Here is a 27,989-nt window from a genome sequence, read left to right on the forward strand (position 1 = left end):
AAATTCACTAGCCAACATAAAGAGGTTGCTTATGGAAAAATATTCTTGAAATTGACATTTTTACACTAAGCACTTTACATCCTGCTCCAAATGAAAATTGGGATATGTTGATGGCATCTCAGAACCTTTTAGATGGTGAAAATTAGTACAGCCGTCTCCGAAAAAAGTGAGTTACATTTTGTCACTTTTTGGAACATATCACCCTGTAACTACGGAACTGGAAATCGGACCCAAATGATATTCATATCCATGAATGTCTTGAAATTGTTTCAACGGCGTTTCAACATTTTTACACCACTTGTATAGCATTCTTCTCAAACACAAAAAAAAACCTTCCTTTGCTTCGATTCTTGAAAGAATAACCAGAATCGAATTGTTTGGCCGTCTACTGATAATGACTACCGATTGGAGAAGTTTTGAGGTCGATTTAGAAAATAGTTTACGTTTTTTGGCTCGCCCCTTTAAGCAATGATATAAAATTTTTAACACACTTTACCCTATAATTCCGGAGCCGGAAGTCGGATCCAGATGAAATTCCTGACCTTTCATTTGAACCTATGTTGGTGAAAATCGGTCAAACCATCACTGAAAAAGTGAGTGAGATCCTTTTGGGAAAATATGACCACTATTTCTGGTGTCTCCGGAATTTGCCCTGTTATTCCGGAGTCGGAAGTTGGATTCAAATAAAATTCAGAAGTTTTGTATTGGATCATAAGACCATTGATTTGAATCTAAGTTTATAAAAACCGGTCATGCCATCTTTGAGAAAAGAGAGTTAGTAATAGGAAATTCTAACACTAAACCTTATAAGTCCGGAACCGGAAGTCAGATTCAGTGAAATACAGAAGTTTTGTAGAGGACTTTTAGGCCATTCATTTGAATCTAAGTTTGTAAAAATCGGTCACAACATCTCTGAGAAAGGTTAGTACACATATTTTCCTTTTCTTAAAATTTGACCCCATAACTCCGGAACCGAAATTCAGATCCAAACAAAATTCAAGAATTTTGTATGGGACCAGAAGCACTTTCATTCGAATCTAAATTTGTGAAAATTACTCAGCCATTTCCGAAAAATTTGGTGCAAAAACGTTACATGCACACATACACAGATTATACAATCACTGTGAAAACGTACTTCGGAGCCGGAAGGCCGAGGGTAATATATCATTCGAATCAGTTCGTCAAGATCGCAAACTGTCTGTGTGTGTGACAAATAATGTCACTCAATTTTCTCGGAGATGGCTGAACCGATTTTCAACAAGCCTAGATTTAAATGAAAGGTCTATTAGACCCGTGCAAAGTTCATGGATCTGATTCCTGGTTCCGGAATTACAGTGTGATATGTGTTAAAAAAATGATAATAATGTCAGTAACTTTTCTTGAAGATGACCAAATCGTTTTTCAGCATTTAAATTCAAATGAACAACCATATATCTGGAACAGTTACATTTACTTTCACATAAATCTGTTTCAGCTGTTACATGTGCAAATTTACCATGTTGTTGTTACCGTGTAGTTCAAAAATTTGTTTATAGAAGCGATTAGAGGAAATAACCGTCGTTTGGACCTAAAACGGGAACTCGATATCTTATCTCGTGAATACCAACCAGAACAGGTCGTTCTTTTCTGTCGACCAATAAAATATGTGCCGGGAAAAAGTTAGAAAACCGCGTGGTTATTCTACAAACTATAAAACGTTTCGGGTTCGTAAAATTGTTCGTGATTTCTAGAATTGAAACGAATATTTGTAGTCCCGGGAGCGATTTCTGTGACTTTCGTGCTACCGGCCGAAGAAATCACGTGCTGTATAAAAAATTCGTGGGGCAAAAGTGCTGTATGAAAAGATTCGTTGGCAAAAGTGAAGACCGAAGCTTAAAAAAGGGAAAACGGTCTAGTTAAACAGTGTTGATCATTCCGCGGAAATCGACTAGTGTGACGAGTATGGACATGTGATTTCCACTAAGAAGTAAGTATCTTGAGCATAGAAGGATTCCGTACGTGCCAAAATGCCGAAAGAATGTTCCTGCGAAATTTGTGTTTGCTTTTATGAACAAATTCACAAAAAAAAACTGATGATTTGGCAAGGGATTTAAAGCTGCGAAGCAAAGACCAAAGTGTTCGTGGACTCAAAGCTGTATAAGGAAGAATGCTTCAAAAACGGCGTTTCATAAAGGCCCATAAAGGTTTTGGCTAGATTTGGCGAGTTGCCACAACAGCCGGTAAGTCATCCAGTGGAACCGCGATAATAACGTAGAATTCACCAATAAAAACATAAATCCACCCAACTGTCTGCAGTTTCGGCCCATCGAAAGATTTTGGGCAAAAATGAAGCTCAAGAGAAGTAGGAAAACGGCACGGAACGCGACTCAAATGGCCAAAATATGGAACAAATGTGCAAAGGAAGTTGACTCCGGAGGTGTGCAGCGTTTGATGGGAGAAATCAGCAAGAATGTGCGAATTTTCATTAGAAACGAAGAGAAATAAATACCTGGTATTTTTACCTTAAAGTACAGTAAATTACATTTGTTTTGTTGTATTAACCTTATTCGCACGTCAATTCGTTATTCGAGATACAAATGATTTTATTATTCCGGATTCTCCGGTTCTGGAACGACATGGTGATGAGTGTTTGAAATTTCAAGTCGTTGTTAAGAGCTACGATGTAAAAGAGGGAAAAATTCTACTTGATTGGACCTAAAACTGTTCCAATTTGAATACCATATTTGTTGCTGTTGAACACCATATTTCTTATGAACTGACTTCAGCTATATTGGTCCTCGGAGTCCGGTTCGGGAAGTGCCGGGAATAGTGATCGAAATCTGCGAATAAAATTTCACGTTTCTTCAAAATGGCTACATTGATTTTCCCAAACTTCAAATGATTCAAATGAAAAGTTTTACGATTTCATACGTAATTCTTGAATTCGTTAAGGATCCTACTTCTGCTTGTGGAATTACAGGGCGTTTTGATGAGTAGATTGTGCCAGCTCATGTTCGAGCGAACTTATTTTGTTTGAACAGTTTTTTTTTTGAGAATTCTACAGTAATATATATGATAGTATGAATAATATGAGAAAGGTATCATTGGGGCCGGTATAGAGAAAGTATATCTGTCCTTGCGATTAATTTTTTTGTCAGCTTCTCGGAAGGCTTACCGTAATGTACAGCTTATTGGCATGAAGCCAACTGATGCTCATAAGTGACAAGCGTTCCATATGGAACTCTCATGCACTGACCGTAAGTCACATAAGATGGTATAGACATCTTTAAACGCATACGTAATAAACGTAACAAACAATTTTTCCTTTTCGATAGAAAGAATTTCTCCGTATTGTGTCATTATGTTTCGAATATACCAATCGTTAGCGGCTGAAGACAGATCATGTACACGCACCTCTATAGCATTGTCCTTCATTTACACTGGTATGTTGTTCTGATATTTGCATACTCACTATAGTGCACATTGTTGTTGATTCAAGGAAGTTCGGAGGTCGAACGTGAGCCCACTTAAAGTCAGCAACGACGGTATTGACGGCGGGGACTTTTGTTCGTTTGGTACACTGTACTGTATTGATACTCAAACAAATGTTACTACACTTCTCTCAGATTTTAATGAAACTTTTTAACGTGTAGTCTTTGTCACAGAAAGCCACTTAATTTTTCCAAAGTTTATCTAGACTGCCTTTTGAAAAGAGCAAAACTTCGTTTTACACATCTTATTTCAAATGCGCATAGTCGAAAAATGACAAAGCCCACGAGAAAGTGTTGTACGGTTTACAAAATTAGTCCAATTTTAGAGTATTGGAAAAAAATCTACTAATCGAATCTAACGTTTAAAATCTCATTTTCAAAAATTTTAAGTCGATTTACAGATAAATTTTATTTGATTTGAACAAAATTTTGTCGCGAGATAGATTTTGATTTTTATCAACCGTTCATACGTTGTAATATGGGAATTTTCAATGAATAAAAGCTTTTCGAACTAAAACTAAACTAAGAATGAGACCAATTCAGCGTTACAGAGGCCCAATGTAGGGAACGAATGTTTTGAGATCTAGCATCAATTTTCAAGCTAAAAAAGTATACTAGATCCAATAAGCTCTAGTAGTAATAAAGTTCAGAACTGTTCAAATATGCAAACGAAGGAAACAAATTTTTAAATTGCAGATTTCCTTCATCTTCGAACTTCACGATCATGCTGCTTATGTTTCGTACGCAAAACTACATCCCCTCACTAGTCCGACCCATGTTCATTAGGGATTCAAATCAACCGGTTGAACACGTAAATAAAAACTAACTTTTGCATCAGCTTCAATCGTTACGCTGATTTTGCCTGAAGCGACAACTTTCTCCCCCCGGTGATGGACCGGATCGCGCTGACAACGTTGCAGGACCTAGCACCGAGGCCGGCTGATTGAATTACCTAACCTTACGAACGGACGCACGAACGAACGAACGAACGAACGAATGAACGGAGCTACAAATCAACCGATCTGTTGCAACATCCAAAGCATCTGTTTATCGTACAACTGAAAACCCCATTAGCAATAAACTTCCTTAATAAATGAAGGAAAATTGGCTTTAGCTCGTTTTTTTTCAGCTTTCCTGCTTCTTGCCTCTGTTCGTATCGAAGAAATCCACCCTTCGCAAGGATAACCAGAAGAAGGAGACAGCGTGGGTTGCGGTGCATTCTGCCTACATAGATACGGGCCAATTAAGGTGAAAATTTTCGGAAATCGGCTCAACCTCGTCGAGCGGAGATTGTTTACTGCCCTTGGGCGCGGGACCGACTTGGAGCCGCAAATAGACGATTTTGCTCATTTCCGGTGCGTGTCGTGGTGTGTCAAATATGATTACTGCTTCAGTGGAATTGTGACCGCTCGAGAGTGTTTTTTCCAGAAGGTGACGACGAGAGTTTACACTTGAGTGTGAAATTATTTGGTTTTCTTTTCTGATTTTCATGCTGCAGGCATTTTCTAAAATGCAATGTTCTTGTGACATTATCGAGTACAATGTCAACTATTTCGACTTGTTTGGTATATCCGTTATGTAACTATGTTACGTGCGATTGAAGTGCGAAATAGCAATCGTTTTGTATTTTTTTGCTTCCGCCAACGCTTCATCGAAAAAAAACGAGATACCGGTTGGACATTTGCCTGTCAACCGTGTTTACAAACAGACAGTATTGCAGGATGCGTGACAATATGTTCTAAACATTCTATCTCTACCAGTTATATTACGATACAAATGTGTCGATAATGAACATTTGACGTGAACGAGTCTTATTTTTTATTTGTTTGGTTGGTATATTGGGTTGACCAAACATATTTAACATTCATCAAGACATTGAGCTAACCACATCATTTTTTTTTCGTTGTGATAAAAAAGGCGGGTGAGTAATTTCAAAGACATAACCGGATGACGTGAATACGAATAAAAAAAATCGTTCGGTGCTAAACATTGTCGAGTGCAATGCGAAAAAGCAGTTGTTTCTGGCTTTATTACTAGCCCAGGTCCCATGTAGAGATTCAGATGCTGGTACTGCTAAAGACTGTCCCAGAAATTATGGACGCACTTTGATTTCGCTGTAAATAATTCACAAGTGTTAGATATTCAAATTTCATTCGATATACTGATAATATTAGACTTCAACAAAATATTATTCTCAACATTTGCTACTTAGCCATTGTAGACTAGCTGGCGCACCTTCTTGCGAACGTTCCTCATTAAATTCCGTACAGACTTCTTGGCGACAAGTTTGGACACTTTTTTCCAATCTTTTTCGAACTGTTGAATGGTTTCGGCTGTTTCCTAAGGTGTGCCTTCGTTAATGCCCAAAATTCATGTCTTTTGGATTCATGTCTTTTGGAACGAAAGTGACATTTTTGGTAGTATACCATTCTACCGTTGATTTCGAGTAGTGGCAAGAAGCAAGATCTAGCCAGAAGACAACAGGATCCTTGTGGCTTCTAAGCATGGGTAGAAGTTGTTTTTGTAAACATTCCTTGATGTATATTTCGCTGTTCATTGAAGCAGTGGTGATGAAGGGTTTCGAAATCTTCCCGCAGCTACAACTTGCTTGCTAGACCATAGCTTTCTTACCAAATTTTTCGACTTCAATCGATGTCTCGAACTGATTTAACACTTGCCCTTCTCGCACCGTATAATATTGTGGTTCCGGCAAGGATTTGTAATCGAGTTTCACGTAGGTTTCGTCGTCCATGATTACGCAGTTCAAATTTCCGGCAAGAATCGTATTGTACAGCTTTCCAACCCTCGGCCTGATCGATGCTTCTTGTTTCGGACTACGGTTTGGTTGTTTCTGCTTCTTATAGTTTCGAAGATTCAAACGTTCTTTAGCACGAAGAACATTTGACTTCGGAGTGCCCACTTTTTTGGCCACATCCCGAACTGAAACCTCCTTCTTTTGCTCAAACGCCTTCAGTATATGTATATCCAACTGAGGGTTAGCAGGACCTTTTTTCGACCCGTTTTCGGTTTATCTTCAAAGGTTATCCTCACCGAGCTTCCTGATTGCATTTCGCACGGCTTTTTCACTTACTCCTTCCATTTTTGCTATCTTTCTCAGTGACAGTCCGCGTTCTGTGCACCATTTGTACACAATTTTTCGAAGTTGTTCTGCTGAAAGTCCACGAATTTAGAAACAAACTAATGATAACGAATAAACAACTGCACAAGTGGTTAGAGAAGAGTGTAAACAACAGGACGCAGCCATAAAAATTGACAGATTCTGAACCATTGCGAAATGGCAGCGGTTTATGGTTGCGTCCATACTTTCTGGGACAGTCTTTACCGTATTATTGGATCTGAAACTGGAACTGGATTCGTAATATGGAAAGTGCAGGCCGGTTCTAGTTTCAGGTTCAGGATTTGGATTTCGAGCTCCTAGGTCGACTATCTGGAATATGATAGGAGCGAGTCCACAACCAGGATCGAGACCTGGATCAGTTATATGGTAAATCAAGTTCAAGTCCAAATCCATGAACGGAATTCGCGGAATTGGCAATGAATTCTGGCATATAATTTTCAACTAAATTCTGATAATGAATTTTGAAACTGAATTCCGAACCTGAATTCTGGTATTGGCTGCTGGGCGTAAATTTAGGAATTGGGTTCTGAAGCTGAATTCTAGAAATGAATTCTGGAGCTGAATTGAGGAGCTGAAATTTGAAACTGAGTTTTAGAACTGTATTTTCAACTGAATTGGATTTTCAATTTTGGAAATAAATTCTAGGTTTAGATTCTGGAATTGAACACTGAACATGGGGATTCTGGATCTGAATTCTGAAACAGAATTTTGGAATTGAATTTGGTAACAATCTTGGAACTGGATTCTGGGGCTTAGTTTTTAAACAGAAGTTTGGAACTGAATTTGGACACTGTCATTCCGTATCTGAATACTGGAAATGAATTCTGGAACCGGGCTTTGGATTCTGAATCGTGGAAATGTTCAAAACCATCATCCGAGCATGAGAAAACCTAGTTCGCTGCGTGTTCCTCTATTCGATGTCCATTGATTCCCAAAGTTTTAGGAACCTTTAATTTTGAGTTTTTATGGTTATCTCATACTACTGATAAATTAATCATAAATTACTGATCGTTTTTCCAACGACATGAAGAAAAAATGATGCGATTATGTTGAGTACTATGAGAGATATTCGCGATTAAAAACTTTTCACTCTTCCACAACGTTAATTTTGGACGTTTCGCCCCACATTAAAGTAATCAAAAGAGTCAAGAAGAAAAATTCGAAAATTTCCTAACTAGAATCTATCAGACTGTAAACCATCACTAAATTGATTACATTCAATTCCGATTTGCATATTTCAACAAATAAGTAATTTTAATAGTTCATTAGATAACTTTTGGAGCAATTAGACTGATTTTCGATATCATTACACATACTGTTTGGATATATTTTTACGCAACGATTCGAGTAGATAAATCTATATATTTTAGATTATTGGTGATTCAAACTTCAATGTGTTACGAACCATGTCTAATTTTTCTTGTTTCCCAAAATATTGTATCAGAATTTCCCCGGTTTTCATAAGATTTCGGCTCTTCAATGAGTACGTTCCTCTTCCGTAACATCACCATCACCACCCACGGGAGACCGCTGCATTCGATGACCAGAATGCGGGCCACCCGCCGGGCCTTCGTAGGACAAGTAGTCGCTGGGGACTAGATTCTTGAGAATATGGTGGGTGAGGAAACAGAACGAAAACCAATCCGTTCAATTTGGCCATTATTTTCATTGACTTGTGGCACGAAGCATTGACTTGGTTAAAAATGGTTTTTTCGATGTCGCATTACAAACGCATCAATAATTCAATGTAATAATCACTTTAGATGGTGCTTTCTTTTTCAATACAGTGAATGTTTATTATACCTCGAGTATCTGAAAACTGACGCCATGATTATTCCAGCTACCTGTTACATTTTCGGACGACTTTCTTCGTATTAATACTAATATGACTCCGGAGAAAAAGGTGGATCCAAGTTTCGTTCACTAACAAAACTCATACAAACGAAAGAAATCCTTTTTAGTGCGACTCAACAGTGCCAAACAGCTCTCTGGATCGTTAATGCGTTGTTGCTTTTGTTCGATTGGAAAAAACCCAGATTTTCGCGTAAGATCATAAAAGCGCTTCTAGTTAATGTCCTAACCATTTCAGCATATTAAATTTTACGAACGACAATTTTGCGTTCATTCATCGCGATTATCATTTTGGTACCTCGTGGGTACCGATTTGTGCAGAAGTGCACATGACTGTTTTGATTAGTTTAGTGTTTTTATGCATGACACGGAAAAATCAAGCCAAATACATTCAAATTGTTGTATAATTGTTAAATTAGGCAAGTATGATTTGTTTATAACTAAATACGTTCACTTTGAGTATACCGGATCATCGTTCCTGGTTCCGGAAGAACCGGAAAAGTATTCGTGTGCTCCAAACCGGACATCACTCCACTTTCTCAAAAACGGCTGAACCGATCTTTGCAAACACAGATTCAAATGAAAAGTATTATGTTTCCATAAGCCAATGTAGAATTTTATCCAAATCCATTTAAATTTGGTTCAAAACTGTCTCAACTTATAGGCTATGATAGTTGCTGGCTAAACCAACCGATTTCAGCTCTACCGGTTCTCAACTCTCGGTTCGCAAGTACAGGAAATAGTAGTCGAAAACTCGAAAAGGGAATTCTCTACATTTTCTCAGAAAAAGCTAAGTCGATTTTCAAAAACTTAGACTTAAATAGAAGGGTCGACGTATACAAAAATAGACTGCTTTTGACATTTTTAGGATCTCATTTTCGGATCCGGAAAGTGCCAAAACGAAGCATTCCTATTAACTTGGTTATACTAATCTAAGCCCAAATAATATTAGTGCAAACATGAGTTATATGAGAAAGGTATTATAGCACCACTAGGTGAATTAAAATAGGTTTTACGCTGATTTTCGTGGTTTATTTTTGCGTGATAAGTATCTCTCGCGTAAAAAAGTGTAAATTCAATTAGCAGTAGCGAACAAAACTGCTCTTACGTGCTTGTTCGTATGTTCGAAATCGAATACCGCACACACAGCTTACTTCGTTCTTAGATGCGGTGTGGTGTTTTCTTCTTCCGTGACAGCGCATGTACGTACGGGAGCGCTTTATGATACGGAGTTTGACACTCATCCTTGAGTTTGTAATTCTGAAACCGGAAGACAGTTCCGAATAAAATTCAGGATTTCCATTTGAAATCATAAGAACTTTCATCTAAACCTAAGTTTGTTAAAATCGGTCAAGCCATCACTGAGAAAAGTGAGTTCGTTCCATATTAGATTTTGTGACCACTGTATCTGGTGATTCCGGAAACGGACCGAAATGGATTCGTTTGACCGTCAACTGACAAGACCTCCCAAATGGGACCGACTTGAGAACAGTTTTGAAACGTTTTTCCGTATTATGCATCACTGCTAATAACTGCTTGAAATTATCAACACTCTCAATCCTTTGATTCCGAAACTGGAGGTGGAATTCGTATGAAGTTCAGAAGTTTTCTATAGGATTTGAATATCATTCAATTTAAAAAATCGGTCACGTCATCTCTGAGACAAGCGATTGAGTAAATTGAAATTGAAATTTTTACGCTAATCACGCTGTATTTCCAGAACCAAAAATTGTATCAAAATGAAATGCGAAAATTTCCAATGGATTTTAAGACCATTCATTCGAATCTGATTTCATGAAAATCGGTACAGCCATCTCTGAGAAAATTAGGTACACAAAACTGTATATACACACACATTTTGCGTATTCAACGAATTGACTCGAATGGTATACAATATTCGGCCCTCAGGGCCTCGGTTCCAGAGTTGGTTTTCACAGCGATTGCATAGCATTTCTATATGAGAATGGCAAAACATTTCATATTAAATAAAATAGAAGAATATATTTTCTCAAATTTCGTATTGTACATTCTATGTTCACATAGAAAATATCACACTTAGGGTCGACTTTATTATCTGACCACCAAACGCACTCAGTCTTCACAGTAATAAAATATTCTTGCAATAAAGAGGGCACCTCAACACCTTGCTGCACAGCTGACGATATCTGGATCCAGTTTTTTCCGAAGGTTCGCTGATTCCTTTTTTCCCTCTTGTAGGTATTTAGCACACGACAAACTGTTACCTTCGACATCTGCAGCTTTGGAACCGGATCACTCCTGGTTTTCCAGGTGTTTAAGTGCAGTATTTTTTTTTTTTTTTGAGATTTTAGTGAAGATATTTCTGAACGCGATCGACTACTTTGATTGAACTAGCTCCAATTGTTCTTGAATGCCTAGAATCAGAGTGACGACATCTCATCCGCAATGTTGGCAGTTTGCTGTACATTGTATTTGACATGTCGTTTGGTCGTTTGGAACAAAGCGTGAGGGACGCAACAACGTACTTCTAGTCAGCCTTTAATGATAATCACTGCTAAATATTACTATTCTGGTCGAAGAACTTGTATATTTAGCATTTGGCACAAATTATCTTTACGCACAATTGAATCAATTTTTACTTAAATTTTAGTCCACGTCTACGAGACCAAATTGTAAATCGACAGTCCCCCACCCGTCATACTAAAATAAGTAACAATTCACGTCAAAAAGTTCAGATCCTGCTATTGCGCTTTCCTCGAGATCTGATCGGCATGGTAAAGCAGTCACATAATGTGAAAATCCCATTCAACCCCGCAGGTTTTTGTATGAAATTACAAAGTTTGTACAGTGACAGTGCCGAATCTGAAATTGCACCGCGTAGGCTCTTATGAAACTTTGCAGACATTCCAGCCATTTGCAATGCACGGATGCTGTCTCGTTGTAATTGATTCAATTAGGGAAAAAGTGCCTACTTACCTTTAACGTTCATATAACGTTCATTATCATCACTCAACCTTTTCCCTCAACCTGACAGATGCCTCGACTGCCACCTGCTGACTAAAGCCGGCTCCGATGACGGTTTGGACTCACCGCAGCGAAAGAATCCGAATCCCGAAGAGTAGTTAATTTGTTCACTTTGCTGTTCACTGTGCGGGTGGGAGGCCGGGGGTTTGGTCGGCCACTGTCACTTTGCGCTTTGAAAGTTTTCACTTTTAAACATTTGCCAACGATATGTACAGATGGATGGGAAGGTATTTGCAATTGACACGACTAGTTGAATAGTGCTCCGGTGACGGTAGGTATTTCTTTCACCTGACACGGTGTGACATGTGCTTTGCAGGAGACGATCTCTTGCGATTGCAGATTTTATTGAGTTTTTTCTTCGCTTTAATCACTGCACGTTCACTTTGTGAATTTCCACCGTCTCTCGGACGAATGACAAAGAGCTCTTCACGGTTTACTTTGTAGCCAGGAATGAAAATCGGTCATAAAATAAAATTTTCTCAGCTCACTTCACGGGAACTCGTTTTCATTGAACTGGCGTCGCTTCGGAGTGCTCTTCGGAAAGGACCACTAGAATTTCCTCACTTTTGTGCTTATTTTATGATTGCCTCGGCATACCCACGGCGTTTCTTTTGGTTTATTTAGTTTTAATTTTGCTTTCAGGATTTTATTAGTTTCCTTCCTAACAAAAAATAGATAATTGCATTTCGCTGTCTCTCGCCACGGTTGCGGACCGCCGGAGTGTGCAGTGTCTACAGATAAAATATCGCGAACCAACGGAGAGTAGTTTTATTCGGTTTTGATTGTTCAACCGTTTCCGGTAGAGCTACTGGACCATTTCGCACAGCAAATCCCGTAGCGCAGATACTTCGTTAGGAAAGTTTGCAGGTTCGAGTGAAGCAGGGAAGAACGCTTGCACACACACAACCTGCTAGGTCCTCAGCAGAAAAAAATATTTGTATCCCCTTCTGTCAACAACAGCTGGAAATGAAAGAAAGAAAACAGAAATTGTGTAAGATAGGGTGAGTGTAAAACAAATCTGAGCCGAGATGCTGATGATGACGGTGGATGCTGGACTTACGAAACTTATGGATGTGTAAATAAAATTAACTCTTGTTTTCTAAGCGCAAACAATTTAGTTGCCTTACGAAATAATTGGTCGGAATGCAAGTAATTTCCTTTAGTCCTCGGTGATTTAAGAGTTTTTTTATTTGCGATTTCACTTTCAGCGCAGATTAAGGCAGTAATCGCAGCCGAGGGAGCATCAGAAAGAAAATCATTAAATCGAACTACTATCGATTGACTAAAGACGAGGAAATGTCATTCGCCTCTTAACCAACATGAGCTTCAAAACAAAAAGCGTTCGTTTCCCAATGACTGGCGCTTAGATTTGACTCGGATTCGACTCTAGTTAACATTTATAACCTAAAATTTGGGAGACTGTGCTTGATTGTTACGCATGAGCTACCTCATTCTTATTTTTTATTATTTGTTTGTTCCTTTCGTATGTATTTGAATTCCTTCCTTAACTTATCTAGAAAATTTTAGGAAAGACCAGTAGGAACGATATTGCACTGGAAATAACATAAAATGGTATCCATGGTTACATGTTGTTTGTATCCATCAGGTTCAATTCGATACACGATTCGTCCTCTTTTCAATTTGGGTCTCCGATTAGGACGGAAATGTACGTACCCGGCTCTAATAACCGAAGGACAATCTGCACAATTAATGTGAGTCACAAAATTCAATCTTTATCAAGCATTAGTTGAGCTGAGCTGAGCAACATCATGACTGCTCGAACGAGTGAAAATGCACAATGAACCTACGGGTTGAAAGAAGCAAATCATTTTCATTTTGCATCCAAACTGACTCAAAACTTTTCATGCATGAATCAATAACGACGCCGGTCACGACCAGACGCTGTGATACTGAGAAATCGTACCTGGCTGGTCGTGAAATTGTAGTAAAGATTGGAGACTGCGTGACATCATCATTTGCTGTTAGCTCTGGTGTTCCTCAGGGCAGTCATCTCGAGCCATTCCTTTTTCAAATTTATTTAAATGATTTGAACCTTCGTTTGTTTACTCGTTTGTGCGGTTTAAATTCTGCGTTTTCAAAATGTCGCGTATTAAAAAGGAAGTGAATATTAGGGTTCTGGACACATGGCTAAGTGAGAAGGGTATCACTATGCGAAAATTGACGAAGCGATTTGGAATTCATCATGCCAGTGTTAAAACCGTCATTAATAAGTTTGGAGAACACTATTCTTTGGATGAGCTACCAGAAAGAAGCAGAAAACCCGGTTCCTCCAACCCGAAACTGGACCAGAAAGTGGTGTCTATAATCATGAAGAACAAATCAATGTCAATACGTGATTTGGCCAAAAAAGCAAAAACGAGTGTCGCAATGATCCAGCGTTTCAAGAGGAGAAATCACCTGAAGACCTACAAGAAGCAGAAAATCTCGAAATAAAGTGTCGAACAGAAGAAGCGAGCAGCAACACGGGTCCGGAAATTGTATTCGCGTCTTTTGCAGTGTGCGGATGCGTGCAATTTGATGGACGATGAGACTTATGCAAAGGAGGACTCAAAAACCCTTCCAGGTCCACAATAAGTTTATTATCTTCGTTGGGGAAGATGTGAGAAATTCGGTCGAAAGGTACTGGTATGGCAAGCAATATGTTCCTGTGGTTTGAAGTCACAAATCTATCGATTTGAATGTCTCCAGAAAAGATTACTGCCTCTATATGAGAAGCATAGTCACTGTTTCGGTCAGATTTAGCGTCAGCTCACTATGCCAAAACCACTCTCAATTGGCTTGCGGAAAAGGGTATAAATTTCGTTGAGAAAAATATCAATCCACCAAATTGCCCTCAGCTTCGACCGATCGAACGTCACTGGGCAATCGTGAAGAGGGTCTTCAGAAAGACTGGTAAGACAGCTGGGAATATGCAGGAGTTCAAAAAATTTGGGCTCAAGCGTCCAAAAAATGCGATGCAACACTTGTCCGGAACTTGATGAAGAGCGTTCGATGAGAAGTTTGAAAAATCGTGAAGGAATAACCTTAATTTTATCCGGTTTTCATTATGCTCAAGTTTAACCTCATTCAAAAAGGATCAATTTTTAGTTTGAATAAAATATCGTTTTTTATCATAATTCGAAACAAAAATTTGTGGATAGCTTATTTTCGATACACTCCTATTACCTTCGAGATATTCAACGCCTTGAAGTAATTCAACGAAAATTCGTCGGTTTCGCACTTCGCCGTCTTCCGAGGAGAGACCCTATAAATCTTCCCAGTAATGAAGGTCGCTTCAAGCTAATCGATCTTGATTTGCCGTATGTTTAAAAGTTGTTCCAATGCTAACTCTAAAAAGACTGTTTCTCAGTCATCTATCCTGATAGGTCAAACTAGTACTAGTTTTCAGTTCTTAGCTTATATATCATTTGTTAGTTCCTAAGATACAGTTTTAAGTGTTTATGTATCATGTTAATCATTGTAACCTGTTGGTGTAAAAGATGAGGAAGTTTTATGCCTGTTGGAGAGAAAGTGTAAATCTAACTAGCTCCAGTAGGCTTCTCCCTGCATCCATAATGCAGAAAGAAAAAAGAAAGAAATGGAATGAATGTTAGTCTGATACTCGTTGATTCTAAAGCTTGTGGGTACCACCGCATTTCCACGAGTATCACAGAAGAGAGGAATTGCATTGCTAAGGATGGGAGAAGATCTGTATATGACTCGGTAAACAATACAATCTCAACAACAAATACTATGCGCGAGACGATAAACTACCTGAAGTCATAAAACTTCAAGCAATCGGCTGTCAAGAGATCTGAAACATTTTCCATTTAAGCATTTTTTCCCCTTTTGTCTTAGGTATATTTTTAATATAATACTAAGCGAAAAATACTAAACGTATAGCGCGATGAAATACTATCCTGAAACCCACTGTCGATCCAAACCCGTCATTATTTCCAAAACAGTTCATCTGGGCAGTCGGCTACCGAGAAAATAAATCAATGTTTATTTCTTGTTACAGTTTGGAGTGTGACGCGTAACCAATCATCAAATTTGATCTGAATATACCCATTGGAAAGGGCTTTCAAAGCACAATAATAAACCGGAAGTCGTTCTCTAGAATCTAGAAACAACCTCAAACATCATTCTCCGGCATCCACTTTTCAAGCCCGTTTCGAAAATACCTTTATCATAGAGGATTTCAAGGAATATCAATGAACCGGATGTCATTCTCTAGAATTTCGAAACGAACCCGAACATCGTTTTCTAGCACCAATTCTTCACATCCGTTCCGAAAATATCCCTATGATTTGGGTTTAACGTATATTTTTACACGAACTAACTCGATTTCCGAAATCCCCATTTAGTTCGTGATGGAGGTTTAGGTGTACCGATTCTCAGGAGTGAGATGATCAATTATATCAAGTATTGTTCTTTTATTCATTTAATCTACTACAAAAACAGTGAGGCAGATTCATATACATTACTGATATTGTAATTGTAATGGATTTTCGCGAAAGGGTATTTTTTTCATTCAAATTTTAGTTTTCTACATAAGCAAATTGCCTGCCGAATCATGTGTTTTTTATGGCAAACTTTGACATCTTCTGCTTTCCACCGTCTTCTGGGACATTAAAATTGTGATAAGCATTGGATAACAGGAATCCCGGAAGCTGACGGAAGTCTGCTTTCACGTACGTCTTGCCATCCATAGACAATGTGGTTTTGTCAACATCTAGGAGTAAAGCTTCAGTGCACGTGATTTTCTCGCCGTATCCCGCCGTTCATTGACTTTGTACGTGTGCACGGTACGAACTGAGTCGAAAGATATAAGACACTTTAGTTTTACAACTTGATTTTCAAGTGATTGCATAACTTTGCTATTTGAGAAAGACAAAAAAACGTATTTTTTCATAATCTAACGACGAAATATGAACGTCTAGCGTAATGCAAACATATATCGCTATCCGCCTTGCAACAAATTTCTTCAAATAACAAAGGGCCTCTAATAAATGAAATCCATCAATCGATCAACACGTTCTAGAACATGACCGTTCATTCCCATCAATATCGCGTTAAAGTGTGAACGGAAACAGAAGCCATAATTTTCAAATGGCTGTAACTTTTTACCCATTGGGTATTTTTAATTAAAATTTTGGGTAAAACTAGTTCAATATGTAAAGTTTACTTGTACAATCTACGGTATCTCGTATTTTAAATCGGTACATCTAACGTTCAACTGTTGATCTGAAGAAAAAAAAGTGAAAAAAATGGATCTCCGTCTAGGAAAAAGGGGCACAAGCTTTTAAGAAGAATCCAAACAAATGTGACGAAAAAACAAAGTGCAAGATACGAAAAACCGTGAAGTATCTTTCCGTGCACACGCACAAAGTCAATGAATGGCAGGATACGGCGAGAAAATCACGTGCACTGAAGCTCTACTCCTAGATGTTGACAAAACCACATTGTCCATGGATGGCAAGACGTACGTGAAAGCAGACTTCCGTCAGCTTCCGGGATTCCTGTTATCCAATGCTTATCACAATTTTAATGACCCAGAATACGTTTGAAAGCAGAAGATGTCAAAGTTTGCATAAAAAACGCATGATTCAGCAAGCAATTTGCTTGTGTAGAAAACGGTGCATTCCATTTGTGATTATCGAGGCGATCAATGGGCAGGTGTGCATAAAGAAATGCCTCCAAAAGCGTCTACTTCCAATGATCCTACGCTCTTCTGACCGGGTTTAGATATTTTGAAGTAACACTCCAACAGCTAATGAAACCTACTTCGTGCCGAAGGGCTTCAATTTACCGGAAGCACTACAACCAATTGAGAAGTACAAGTACAAGTAGAAGACACCTCGGAACAGTTCTGAGGAAGTAAAAGAGGAGGTAGATATGAAGTAAACACGGGTTTCCACGCAAAAAGTCGGGTGGGTAATGACACAGACATAACAGGAGAACGTGAATACGAATAAAACTGACATGCTTATTTCACACTTCCGAATATAGATAATCGTTCATATTAGTTAATTGATTGTGTGATTTCCGCAACTTTTACTACTTCGCTTCCAGAATTGTAACGTATTGCATCTATACTAAATTATGATTTATTGATGACAAACATGTTCTACCACACAAATAACGCTGAGAAAATGCGTGTAAAAAAGTACAACAAACAATTGTCAGTGAAGGAAAACTTCGCATAATTCTTTGGAATTATTTAAATGGTTCTAAAAAGAACCGATTTGTGGAATTTATCCGATGTTTTCAGCTGATGAGCATTTTTTTGGCATAATTTATTCAGGATCTGAAACTGAATTCAGAACCTGAGACTGAATCAGAGTTCAGTTGTCAAATTTAAGTTCGGAATGAAGAATGAAGTTTTAGAATTCTGAAATTGAACTCATTTTTAGGACTAAAACTCCGAATTGAATTCTAGAACTGAATTCTGAAACAGAATTCTGGGAATGAATGTTGAAATTGAATTCTGAAACTGAATTTAGGAATTAAATTCTGAAACTAATTTCAGAAAGTAAACTCTGGAACTGAATTAATGAATTGAACTATTGTTCAGAAGTCAGGTTTAGAGTCGAGATCTAAAATGTTGTGCAAGATCCCAGATCTGCAATTAAAAACTTGAGTTTTGTTCCAGAATTTTGAAGTTAAATTTCTGAATCCGAATGAATTCCGAGTGCGGAAAAGGCTAGTAAGCGTGATGGTTTTTTCTCATTGTTTCCAACAGTTTGAGTAAACCTAATTTATAGTTATCTCAAATTGTTTAAAATTGAATCATAAATTGCTGACCGTATATTGATGACATGGAGAAAGAATTATGATGTTGCGTTTAGTACAACTCGAGATATTCACGGTTAAGTTCAACCCATTCTTTCGCAGGGTAATTTTTTTAAAAGGCACACCGTAGTATTTAGTCAAAAGTTGGTCCAAACGTTGTACAAGTGAGTGGTGCTAAGAAGAAGGTTCATGCATTTGAATATGGTATTGAAATCGAATAAAACGAATATGAAAAATGTCGAATAATATGTTTGATATGCTTCCCTGAATGTTTAAAGATGCTCGGTTGAAAGGGTAAACTTTTCTGAATATTTTCTTTTGATGCAATTTGATTTCGTACACCCCTTAATAGAATGAATAGTGTGAACCTAGTGTGATTTTCATACAACTGTAATATTTCCTTAAAACGGCAATCTTAAAGGTCTCCGACGGCGCAAGCGTTTGAAGCAATACCTTCACGTTACATTTGATGATTATTCTTGCAGTATCGTCAAGGTTAACGGGTTAAGGGGCATGCAACGCCCCACATTGAATACTGCTCATTTCGGCAATCGTTTCTTACTGAGAACAGTATTTCGAAATTTGGAAATGATTTTAGTATTTTAGCGGGCTTTTCTTATTCTATCAGGCTTTCTCATAGACAAAATTTGGTAAGCTTTTGAATGGAAACTTTTCATAAGTCAAGGCGTCGGCTGCAGCATGAGGCGTCAAATCGTCGGTTAGTAAATGAGGTGTTGTGTCGTAGAAGCACGTGACGACGAATCGCATTCCGCAAAACACGCTTCAACGTTATGAAAGGATCCAGTTAATCGAATTTGCTACGGCTTTAAGTGAGACTGAATGTTTTGTATATCGAATACCTTGACGTGAAAATATATTGCTTTACTACGGCGCGTCTTTTAAATGTTTACCATGCGGAAGATAGTAAACGTAACAATGCCATTCTTTTTCTATGCCATCGGTGATTTATGATGAGATGAGATAATCACGAATTACTAAAACACTATGTTAAAACTTTTAATTAAACGAGCATTAAGGAAGACCTGATGCCTTTCTCAAATCTATCATATTCTTATATATAATACTGTTGTATTCTTTAAAAAAAATTTCTTCGATTCTTGAACGAAAACAAAAAAATTGTGCATCATCTAATTTAACCTACAGAATTAAACAGTTCTCAGATCGGTTAGGCCTGAATATTTTGTATATCCATGTGAAACAAAGTGAGTTCCAATGTTACCAGTACTTCCGGGACCGATTTAATCGAAGTCGGTTTGTATGTCCATCATCGTTAAACGAAAAACCGCTTTGAACCAAAGCTCATGTTATTGCTGAGAAAAGTGAGTGAAATTTATTTTGAAATATGTTACCACTATTCCAGTACCTTCGGAATCGTAAACCAGAAACCAGGATAGCCGGAATCGGTTTGTTTGGCTGTCTACTCATAATTACTATCGATTGGAGTAATAGAGGTCAGTCTAGAAATCCTTTTACGTTTTTGTTTGTTTCGCCACTTCAAGTGACGATACAAAATTTATAACACACTTTACCCTATAATTCTGGAACATGAAGTAAGATCCGAATGAAAATCAGGAAATCCGTGTGCCCACAAGACTTCTGCGATCAAGATCGGTCCTGCCATCTTCGAGAAAACCTAGTGAGATTATTCAACACACGCACACACACACAGACATTGCTCAGTTCGACGGAGACTAAGACTGAGTCGAATGGTATATGACGCTTGGTCCTCCGAGTCAATTTGTACTAGTCGATTTTCAAGTGATTGAATCGCGCTGTGAATTACTAGTAGGAATATCAGAATGGATGAATTTCACAACAATCGGCATTGTTATCCACCAGGAAAGTCGAACTAGAGGAAAAATTGAGGAAAAGCTATAACAAGTAATTACCCAATTGATTCTTCTGATCAGAGAAAAAAGTGATCAAACCTTTTCAACGGCGATAGCGACAACGCATTATATGGGGATATTTTGTGGACCGCTCGAACCTAACAAAGGGCAATGGATTTTGTTTAACGTGAAAGATATTCCACAATTCAATTCTTCACAGAAACTAAACTCGATCCCACAGAACTATTTCATATTTTTCTCCTTTGAAATATGTGAACCGATGGCAGTGCTAGTTTCGTTAGCCCCGCCTTATCAATTGCAAACGTTTAATGACGCAAATATTTTAAGTGACTCCTGTCAATCAGCTTGCATTAGGTGTTTAATAGAAGGTTGTTAATTAAAAAATTTATGGTATCTTCTCGTCACTTTGATATTTTGAACAGCTAGAGATTGCTGGTAACGTTTTCAATAGCGAGAACTTGAAAACAGGTGGTACTGTTTTGGAATTCACTACAGATAACTAAGAATGTCTACGAGGGGAATGAATTCAAATGTACCTAATTTTTTTTATTAGTTATTCAACATTCTAAGTTATTTTTGCAAGCTTGCTTACTACTGCTACTTAAATGTATCTGAACTAAGTTATAATTCATTTGCTAAGAAGTATAAATACTATTTCAAGCAGTATTTATATTGCATATCATACTGGTAAAAGTAATTAAATATTATTCCATACCCTTGTGAGCCATCTTTTTTCCTATTTTTGATCAAAACAAATCTTAAGTACTTTTTTAAACAGCACGGTATCAAACAATACCACTAAAAAGAACATCATTCCACAGTAAAAAACAAATTAATTTACATACAAACTCAAACATTCCTCCACGGCGCTACCCCGACAACGACCGAACGACGAAGACGACTATGGCGAAACCGGTTCCGAATTTTGATATTTTATTTTTACCTTTTGTCATCATCATCCTCACACTTGACATTTTTTCCTTGGGCTGTGCGTGTACCGCACCTGTAAGCGCACAACACACAGAGCTGAAAACCAACGATGATGGCAAGAAGAGGAGCCCACTTCAGCACCAGGAAGTTAGGAATTCAATTTTGCTGGCGGCGCACATTTTTTTTTTCGTTTCAGTCTTTCGCTGCTGCCTCACCCACTCCGACAACCGACATCCGAATCCTACATTCTTTGCTACGACAACTCCCACCAGCAGCACAACATAGGGAGCAGGTTAATCTGAAAGTTCATTTTTCTCCAGCTTGGGTATTGTTACAGGAACTGGTTTTATTCTATTTTTTTTTCATACATCGGGCGCCGCCATTTCGGGAAGAAAATTATCATATGAAAACGGAAAATTTCCGTGCTTGCCTCGGAATGGCAGAACTACGTTTTTCCAATGTGCATTTCGCAAGCTGCAGAGGTACAACGTACAGCAGCAGCGTGTAAGTAGCGCTCGTGAATATGCAAATTATGAGAACGTACGCCAGCTGGCTTACTTCCGGCAGATGAGGACTCTATTGGCGAAAATAGTCCAATTATTGAAGCCAGACGAAGTAAACAATTCTCGCCTGTAACATTCAAATGTAGTCGTACCAAGTAAACATCTATTTATTCCAGTGCCACAGTGAGAGAAAACGTCTCACGATGGTGACATTACTCAATATTTTGAATACCGGTATCAAGAGTCTCAGTTACTTCTGAAACAGAAATCTGCTATAACAATGTAGCCAAAAAGTGAAAAAAAGACGAGGAAAACATTCTTGGAAAAGAATCATTAACGAAAAAAAGACTTGTTCGGGACAAAATCTGGAAACCCCTGAATACGTATCTCTGAAAATACTTCATTAACGCGTGCAATATTTCGCAGACTGATGAACGTATGTCTGTTCATTGTGTAAATTCAATTTTTGGTGATACTGAAAATTCGAAGCGGTTAGTATACAGAACTAGCATGAATTTTTTCAGATCGATTCGGGTAGTTCACAAAAGCATGCGTCAGCGCTTATGTCATATATTTTGAAACATGAAATAAGTTTTGACGTTTACGTCACTCATGTCATTATATCACCGGAACCGTAAGTGACAGCCGTTCGAACTTCAGACATGTTTAATGAGCCAATAGTAGTTTCCAAACGTGCCTCAGTTTGTTGAAATCGGTTTAGCCATCTTCGAGAAAAATGAGAGGAGTAAAAAATTGCGTTTAGTTGGTTACGTCACTTATACCATTATAGCTCTAGAACAAAAAATCACAGCGATTTGATTTTCTTGCTTGGTCAATGGCTGAACATTAGCTTTCAAACGAGCCTAAGTTGGTTTGAAATCAGTGCTGGCATCTCTGACAAAATTGAGAGCGAAAAACACAAAGCGCTCTGTCGGTTACGTCACTTATACCATTATATCTCCGGAACCAGAAGTCACAGCCATTTAATCTTTGAACTTGACCAATGGCCCAATAGTAGCTTTCGAACGAGCCTACATTTTTTTAAATAGGTTTAGCCATCTTTGAGAAAATTGGGCGCAAAAAAATTGCTGAAAGGGGCACAGACATTCATACACACACAGTCCGATCTCGTCGAGCTGAGTCGAATGATATATAACACTGAGGGTCTCCGAGGCTCCGTTCGAAAGTCCGTTTTTTCAGCAATTCAAATACCTTTCTATAGAGAAAGGCTAAACGCTTTAATTTTTGGCTCAAGTGTTGATAATTTTATTCTAATTAGTCAATAAAATGACTTTCTAAAAAAAAATATAAAGAAAAAAAACCTTTTTTTGATGTTATTGTAAAATGAAATTTGTTTACAATTTTTTTAACAAATAAACATATTTAACTTTCGAAGATCGTAAATAATACAACAAACTTAAGGGGCGGGTAGGGTCTAACACTTTTGAAAAATCATTTATTATTTTCTTTATATTTTCCTTTAGAAAAACATTTGAAGAATTTTCTGTGTAATTTTCAAACCTATTGAAACGAATCTCTGGAAGTTATTGACCTTTTTCTATGGCGATCTCATTCTACGAAAAAGCAAGAGCTCGGCGCACAGGCCCAAGATTCTACTTCGATTGACTTCAAAACTTACAAAACATTCTTGAGATGTTTCGTAATAATAAATAATAAAAGAAAAAAAATGATTTTTTGAAAATGGCTCCCTGGAGTAATTAATTGTTTCCATTGATTTTATAAACAAAAACCTTTAAACGCGTTTTCCTCGAAAGCAGGTTTTGAAAGTTCGTGTCCATCGTCATTCAAAAACTACTACACGAATTTTTTACAAATTTTGCACGCATTTTCTACATATAAAAAACCAGACCACAACGTTTTCCTTTTCGTTGTTTGTTACTTTGGGGAGGTTTACCAGCTACAAAATGGTGTAATTTTTGGTGCAAAATCGTAGTTTTCACTTTGAATCAGCACCAAAAATTTAAAAAATTAAAAAAGAAATCAAACAGAAACGTTGGGGTCTAGAAAAACTTTTACTCTAACTATGCTGCTTTGATTTATTGACTTCTGATTAGTCTGCGCTGAGATACAGTGGACAACGCAAATCATGATTTTCAAGAAGCGTCCTCAAAAATACCTTTTCACCGACTTATTTCTCAATATTTTTCCACGACAAAACTACAAAATGTTGTTTGAATGATGCTTTTAACATGCAAAACATTTGAATTTATTTTGTTGTACGATAATTCTGGAAAAAAAATCGCAAAAATTAAGATTTTTTTCATCGTTTAGACAATTCATCGTAAAATTTGAAACAAGTCCCAAAAAGTCGATTTTTCTCAGAACATTTTTTTTCGAGATCACACCAGATCTCTGGCATCAAAAAATTAATCAGATTTCGGAAATCTGTAAAAACATTTGGCATCAAAAAAAATTACGATTTCAAAAATCGTAGAATTTTTACAACTCTCAAAAAATCGATTTTTAAAAAAAAAATTTTAACGTTTGCATTAAAAAAATTTCATGGGTTTACCTTCACCCGCATTGACTAAACTACTCATGCAACATTAATTCTAGTAACCCATGAGTCAGCAGACAAAATTGGACAGTTCTATCAGTCGAACTCTGAACGTGATGGCAAAAACAGTGAAGCAACTCCGTTTAGAAGTGTTCAAGTTCAAAGAACGAAAACGGACATCGTGTGGTACTTTGTGGACGCCGGATACGCCCCATTCGCTATCTACAATATCTTGGTAAGTATGTAATTTGGGTGCAACTCAATTCAAAACACAGCATTTTCGATCCAGCGTACTCCGATAAGCAGCTTAAAAAAATGTCACATGTCTTCGTAACTAATCGCATCCAAAACAAACGAATCATTTTCGTCTCTCACTGCAACAAAAGAGGGTATCAATGCAAGCGTCACTCGTTTCCCTACTGAAAAGTCAAAACCAAAATATTGTTTGCAGGCGTTTCACACAGTTCGATTCCCAATCCCGCACATGGGGTCAGAGAGTATTTCTGGCCCGAAGCAGCGTATGATCTTAAGGTTATAACATTTACAATCGAAACAAAAAACAAATGTCTGCAGGTAGAATCAGTCTTATTTCAATTCTCATTCTTTCCTTGATATAATGAAAATCTGTGAAATTTAGCTCTCAAAAGAGTGTCCAAAATAGAAACAGGCGATTCGTTTTCAAACGGTTCAAAAGTTCAAAGTGATGGGATGGATGGGATGTGATGGGATGTTTTTGCACAAACAAACCAACTATGAAAAGAACGAACGAACGGCTCTGGAGAAATAGTTTTTTCAAAAGAACCATGCATCACGGCAACGGTTCTTTGAAATGAATTGTTATGCCCCTTCTCTAGTCTAAGACATGAAAAATCAAAACAAGTACATCCCAGAACTTCTATAGAAACCAAAAAAACAACTGAGCACCAAAAGGTAAAAATCCCTGTGAATCGTTTGCTGTCATTATCGATTCTCGAAGCTTTGGTAGAATATCGCTACTGCACAGTATACGATTTTCGCTGAAAACCGAAAATGACAGAAAGGGTATACGAACCTAAGGAACACAGTTTTGAAACTACTATTCCGTTCTTTTGTCGTTGACTGGGACATGGATTTCGTTCTCAAAATTGGCAAACGGAGCTGAGACTGACATTTTTTTCGTCATTTTCGTCTATTTTGAGCTAATGAAAATGACTTTCATTAGTTCTGGCTTTGACATCAAGCGCTTTTTCGTTACATGATACCCTTTTTTGGATCTGGAATTTGATTATGGCTTCGTAATACGTCCACTTGGCTGTTCGAAAATCGTAGTCTTAACCAGTACAATAGCTTAGGTAATTGGAGTCAACTGATTAATCGATTTCCAAGGTTACCGGAACTCTTCTGGACGACGATCGTCCAACTGTATTTCAAGAATGTATCTTTCAAACTTTACTCACATAGACTAGAACTTATTCATGTTTCCCTCTGCTTTTAGAAACGCTTTCAACCATAAACTCGGTAGCTTTGGAAGCTACATGGAAACCATGATAAAAAGGATGGATCCATTACTTTGTTTTGGTTTTGGCTTGTCATAAGGGCACGAGTGACGTTGGCATTGATACTCTCTTTGGAGCAGTGATAGACGAAACTGTTCCGTTTGCTTTTGATGCGACTATTAAAGAATGAGACAGTAAAAAATGATGAGGCAGGCTTGTCATAAGGGCTGTTCCCAACCTGACATTCAACCCCTAGGCGGAATGGGAATTTAAGAATTTCAGAATACCGAATCCAGGCGATTGAACAAACACGGTTAGGATTCAAAGTCTCTACGATCGAAACAACAAACCTAGTGAAAATTCAAGAATCAGTATCTTTTTAAGTGGTGACGGCATTTTTCACTTAAAACGATTTTATTCAACACACATTTTCAATGCTTTTTATCCACTATGCAGAAGTTAAAGAACTGTCTCTTACTTCTTCTAAAGCGCATAAAATGTTTGCAACTGGTCAATCCTCACAGTCAATGTTGCGTCCCACGAGGTGAAAAGCAACAATTCATTAGTTGTTGAAATATTCATGTTTACGTGGTACAGTCGGGACAGCAAACTGCTTCTTCCTCTCGAATGACACAGGCTCTGCACCGCCTATGGCTTCAGATTGAAACCGTAACCGGAGCCCCCACCCGACCCGGATACGAAAGTGTTTAAAAATTCATTAATTTGCTCTGCCTGCTCGGATCCAATCCGGTGTTATCAGTCCGTTGCATCGGAGGATCATGCATTAGTCCCGGCACCTGCTTATATTTTTATAACTTTGCCCTGCACCCTGCCGGCGCTAGTACCGTTGGAATGTTAATTTCTTGTATCGTTGCTGCTTCGGTTATCCAAAACAGGATTTTGGGAATCAACTTACGAAAGGGTGTTGGCATTTTTTTTTCTCTATCCGCATAGTTTCTCTCGTTCCCTTCGATAAAGTCTGCCCCTCTGAACTCGTTTATCGGTTGCAGATATGCGACAGCTTATAACAAACCGACTCATCCGTGCTACCCGAATACAGGTTTTGGTCACAGCATAGAAAATGAAAAAAAAACCATCGAATAACTAAACGCCCACGTCATCATCACTGAACCTTTCGGACCTCGGTCGCAACCGGTGGTCAAGAAAAAAACGACAAATCGACGACCGGAATGAAATGGCAGAATGGCGAGAATCTGTTTACGTGTTGATCAGTTTATCCGATGTTGTCCTGCTGCTGCTGCTGACTCGTCGTAATTTGTGTTTACGTTGTTTCGTGTCTCAAGAATGTTTGGAAGGCGACTGGAACCGGATTTTTTTTTTCGTTTCATTTGTATGATATCGTGATCATTGCTGCGTGGACACTTGATCGTTTGCGATACGGTCGAAGCAGAAAAAATGTGTTTGCTCGACAGCTTTTTGGTCACGAAGTTCGTGTTTGGTTCGAGTTAAGCGTTGTGAATTGATCCGTTGTTTATTTTAGTCGATTTTCAATTGCGCATATTCGGACCGTGTTTGGAATTTAGAGTTTGCACTCTGAAGGCTCGAATAAAATACAGAAGAATGTTCAAAACCTGAAGAAAACTAAGTTGATTAACTTTTCAAGGTTATCTAGAACTTCTAATGCCTGGATCAAGACAATTTTGGTTGATCGTAATTGGAGTCAGGGCAGGTGAAAGAGGTGGGTACGGTGGGTAGTACTAAAATTCCAGTAGTAAAATTCCAAAGGTAGGTAATTAACCACCTGAAATTTCTAACGAAAAACAATGGTAATATAAGTATTATTCATGAATATCGAGGGTTTAAGAATAAGTATTATTTATAACAATAAGAATATTTTTAATGTAACTCGGAGTAATAAATAAAATCAAAATTATAGAACCCTAGTACTCAGCTAGTAGAGTAATGGTGTGAAGATATACAGCAGAAAGGTAAGATGTGACAAGGATCATTTGAGTAAGCAGAAATCTTTTAGTAACTTAACTTTTACTTTTTTCCAACCAGAGGAGACGAGCTTAAGCATCTGATCAATGAATCACTCGTGTATTGGAAAGTACCGATAAAAAAATAAAATTACTCAAAATCTTTTGACGTAGGGCTACGTCCTTGTTTGCTATACCGAGGTGCAAGTTCAAAATACAGGAAATGAAACTGTACAAACAATGGTTTGAACATTTTCATCTCAACTATTTTTCAACTGATTTTTGATATCATTACACATACTGCTTGGATATATTTTTACGCAACGATTCGAGTAGATAAATCTATATATTTTAGATAATTGGTGATTCAAACTTCAATGTGTAACGAACCATGTCTAATTTTTCTTGCTTCCCAAAACATTTTATCAGGAATCCCGTGGCGTATTTAATCCTTAAATGTACAATTTCGTTTTAAAACAAAATACCGAACCGCT

The 27,989-nt window shown here is 37.8% G+C and overlaps 1 protein-coding gene across 3 annotated transcripts in view; it reads right to left on the reverse strand.

The window, feature by feature from the left end:
* The window catches only part of LOC131429962 (zinc finger CCCH domain-containing protein 13), a 370,899-nt gene that overhangs the window by 325,242 nt on the left and 17,668 nt on the right, over nt 1–27,989 (reverse strand). For all 3 annotated transcript variants that reach the window (XM_058594511.1, XM_058594506.1, XM_058594507.1), the window contains exon 2: nt 11,416–12,423. The gene's annotated coding sequence lies outside the window, so the exon portion shown is untranslated. The remainder of the gene's footprint in view (nt 1–11,415; nt 12,424–27,989) is intronic.

The sequence above is a fragment of the Malaya genurostris genome, chromosome 2, assembly GCF_030247185.1.
Source record: "Malaya genurostris strain Urasoe2022 chromosome 2, Malgen_1.1, whole genome shotgun sequence".
NCBI lineage: Eukaryota > Metazoa > Arthropoda > Insecta > Diptera > Culicidae > Malaya > Malaya genurostris.